This window comes from Limulus polyphemus, unplaced genomic scaffold (assembly GCF_000517525.1).
Source record: "Limulus polyphemus unplaced genomic scaffold, Limulus_polyphemus-2.1.2 Scaffold9195, whole genome shotgun sequence".
Taxonomy (NCBI): Eukaryota; Metazoa; Arthropoda; class Merostomata; order Xiphosura; family Limulidae; genus Limulus; species Limulus polyphemus.
This window is the reverse complement of record NW_013674805.1, coordinates 12,093-15,998: the sequence shown is the minus strand read 5'-3', so window position 1 is coordinate 15,998 and position 3,906 is coordinate 12,093. Positions and strand designations below refer to the sequence as shown.

At 37.9% G+C, this 3,906-nt stretch overlaps 1 protein-coding gene across 2 annotated transcripts in view; it reads left to right on the top strand.

Moving 5' to 3' along the window:
• Positions 1 to 3,906, top strand: part of LOC106475801 (glycine-rich protein 23-like) — a 10,916-nt gene that overhangs the window by 2,672 nt on the left and 4,338 nt on the right. The window contains exon 1 of one of the 2 annotated variants that reach the window (XR_002608990.1): positions 3,194 to 3,413. The exons of the other annotated variant lie outside the window; for it this stretch is intronic. The gene's annotated coding sequence lies outside the window, so the exon portion shown is untranslated. Of the gene's footprint in view, positions 1 to 3,193; positions 3,414 to 3,906 lie in introns of those variants that run through there. 2 annotated transcript variants of the gene reach the window in all.

The following is a 3,906-nucleotide window of genomic DNA, read 5'->3' as shown; positions in this document are numbered from 1 at the left end:
AGATCTACCATGTCGTGTAAAATGGTACCGTAATCGACCTCCCAGATCTACCATGTCGTGTAAAATGGTACCGTAATCGACCTCCCAGATCTACCATGTCGTGTAAAATGGTACCGTAATCGACCCTAGAAACAACATCTAATGGTCAGAATGCAGTAGTGAAGAAAAGATGTTTCGAATGTGCAGTTAGGGCTAAATTGTAAACCTGTTTTTAATGTGAAGTTAACGAACTCCTGATGCTACGTTAGCGAGTAAAAAACAAACAGTTGTTTTTAAGGAGAAAAAAATCTCGTAAGAAACTTCAACGGGTTCCCGAAATACATTTTAAACGAAGGTAAAACCAATCACAAAGTGATATTTTGTCACGAACTGAGAACGAGGTTATCCGGTTATGGTCGACGACTTTGAACGCTTATCTCGCCATCCACATCTTCAATATTCTTACATCAATTTTTAGTCTTTTTTTTAAATGTTTGCGGTTCAATAGCCTTAAATAAAGTCGTAGATCGTAAAATGTGGGGGGGAAGGAGCGCATGCGTATTTCGAACTCTCCCTGCTTGGTGAACTGTTCTAATGTAAACAGAGGATCTGAGGTTTCTAGTTTTATCAAGATCTGTTGGTTGGGCTTTACAGGTGGATTTTGTAGGTTAAAACTTGGAAGAATAATGGACAAGTGACTGGGTTATTGACATTACTCCGTTATTGTATAATTCGGTGTAGATTTTGTTTCTGTTACTACTGTCGGAAAAGATGACGCGGATATCTGAACTTTAGGAGATACGAAGGAAAATGCTCTTTAGTCGTGACGTTCACGTTCAATTAAACAATTACGATCATGTTTCTTATCGTAAATCACAATATGTGTATGTATGTGTATGTATGTATGTATATGTGTGTAACATTTAGAGACAAATATACCTGTATAATACAGAGCCCTCGAAATTTAACTTAACTATAGAAATTAAAAATGAGTTTGTGTTTGTCCTAAAATTTAACAAGGTGTCTACATTTTATTCAGAAGTGACCGTGTATTCATGGTGTGAGCTCGCTCGTTATGACATTCTCTAAGTAGCTGGTATATAAAAAAATGTTTATTAAAAATCTTACACAGTGTATTATTGATCTTACGCAGTGTATTACTGGACAATTTGTACCCAGGATTTAATGATATATATAATAACAATAAAAAAAATCAGTTAATAGCTGGCGACAATACGGTACACCGTACTTGTTGATGATAGCTGGCGACAATACGGTACACCGTACTTGTTGATGATAGCTGGCGACAATACGGTACACCGTACTTGTTGATGATGGCTGGCGACAATACGGTACACCGTACTTGTTGATGATGGCTGGCGACAATACGGTACACCGTACTTGTTGATGATGGCTGGCGACAATACGGTACACCGTACTTGTTGATGATGGCTGGCGACAATCTAGTCTAACTGGAAAGTTTGGTGGTAATGATAATAATCGTGGGGGCTAAGCCTAACTGGAAAGTTTGGTGGTAATGATAATAATTACTGTGAGAGCTAAGCCTAACTGGAAAGTTTGGTGGTAATGATAATAATTACTGTGAGAGCTAAGCCTAACTGGAAAGTTTGGTGGTAATGATAATAATTACTGTGAGAGCTAAGCCTAACTGGAAAGTTTGGTCACAATGGAACCTGATAAACAGTTGGAATAAGATGAATGGAAAGTTAAAATCAGGTTACTGATCAACATGAATTTTAACTGTAGATAAAATAACCACATAGGGATGGCAAAAATTAAGCCACAACGATATGGAAGCGTGTTTGTTAAACCCCCATCCACTTCCTTCAGAAAGCGGCTTTAAAGACCTTTAACAGAAGCTAAGGTGACCTTCTAGGTCAAGAAGATAACAGAGGTCAACAGTCGATTCCATGCTTTTGCCCCAGACACTACCTGAGTGAAACACTCTACCAAATAGTTACACGGTTCTAACAAAACGAGCTGTGACCTTCTAGGTCAAGAAGATAACAGAGGTCAACAGTCGATCCCATGCTTTTGCCCCAGATACTACCTGAGTGAAACACTCTACCAAATAGTTACACGATCCTTACAAAACGAGCTGTGACCTTCTTAAGTCGGGTGAATATGTTAGTGACATCCACGATCGTGAAGGGTAACCTGAAAACAGCATCTGATGTTATACCTCAGTTTAATCTATTTAAAGACCCAAAGTCTATAAAAGATCCTCATATTGTTTCCACTGTGTCTTTTCTCTGCTAGTCGAGTGTCAGAAAGTCTTTGTTCGGTGCGGTTTACAGTAGCGTTTTTTTTTCTTGTTATAAAAACAACAACAACGTGATGTATAAACTTTATCCAAGAATGTAAACACTGAATTCAGAGCACAAGGACGAACAATGATGCAGTTTTTTTTTCATCTCGTTAAGGTTAGGCGGAAGAAGAAGGAGAATGTCAAATGTATTTACTTTGGTGAGATGGTGGTAATTAGATGAAGGTGTTATGGAACGGTAGGGGGATTCCTTGTTTCAGAGCTGATCTTGAGAGTGTGAAAGTTCAACGTTTAACTTAAGGTGTTATGGAACGATAGGGGGGGATTCCTTGTTTCACAGCTGATCTTGAGAGTGTGAAAGTTCAATGTTTAACTTAAGGTGTTATGGAACGATAGGTGGGATTCCTTGTTTCAGAGCTGATCTTGAGAGTGTGGAAGTTCAATGTTTAACTTAAGGTGTTATGGAACGATAGGTGGGATTCCTTGTTTCACAGCTGATCTTGAGAGTGTGAAAGTTCAATGTTTAACTTAAGGTGTTATGGAACGATAGGGGGGATTCCTTGTTTCACAGCTTATCTTGAGTGTGAAAGTTCAATGTTTAACATTCTGTCCAGGTTTGATAAGATAAGCTACTGACGTTCTAGTCTGGCACAACTTACTATCGAGAACTGAAATTTTAACTCTTACTTCTCGACCTCAGATTAATCTTAAGATGGTAGGATGACAACTGATTACACAGCAAGAGATAAATGAAACGAATGTTTACAATTAGAAAAAAACAAAACCTACACGTTATTTTCACAAGTCTTGGTCATTGTTATCGACAATCAGCAACCGTTCACTGTAGTGTGGGAACATTTAGTGTGAAAAACAAAATGTTACCGTGAGGTCAATCGGGTAAAAAAGCTAACTTTTCTTACAGAACGCAACAGTGATTCCAGAAACCTATTAGCTCTAATGTATCACGCAAAAAAAAGAGGTGGAAAAGAAGGAAATACAGGCTAAAATGAAATAATCCTCACGAATAAGATAGAACATGACTTGGACGTAAGAAATGTGATAATAAAAAAAGTGTCGACTGAAAACGTATATATATAAAGCATCGAAGGTTGCAGTAGAGACGAGAGGAATAAGGATTCCGATGCAGGTTGGTTCTTTTTATAATTAACTATAAGGGAAAATGATCCATTTCATGTTTGATAAGGCTTAGCCACTTTTGATCACAAAATGTAGTGACGTCACAGTTTGTCTCCAGTGCACAAAATGTAGGAATACATAATAATGGCTGGAGACGGCTTGAATGGGTAATGAAGAAAAACTTTAATATAAGTTTAACATAACAAATGTACAACGTTTTGTCATCATCTTCATTACCTATTCAAGCCGTCTCCAGCCATTATTAGTCTCAAAGCGGGTTCCTCGTCATCGAGTAGGAATACATAGTTTGTCATTGGTGCACAAAGTATACTGATATCGCAAGCATTATATGTCTGTTCTGTTGCTTTTTTCTTTCTTATTAGCTATTTTTTTTGTGCACCAATAATATTTTAGGGGGGGGGGGCATATACTCGATTCAATTCTATTACTCATCAGGAAGGCGTATAGCCGGTCACTACTACCACCCCCACCCCACTAGTATA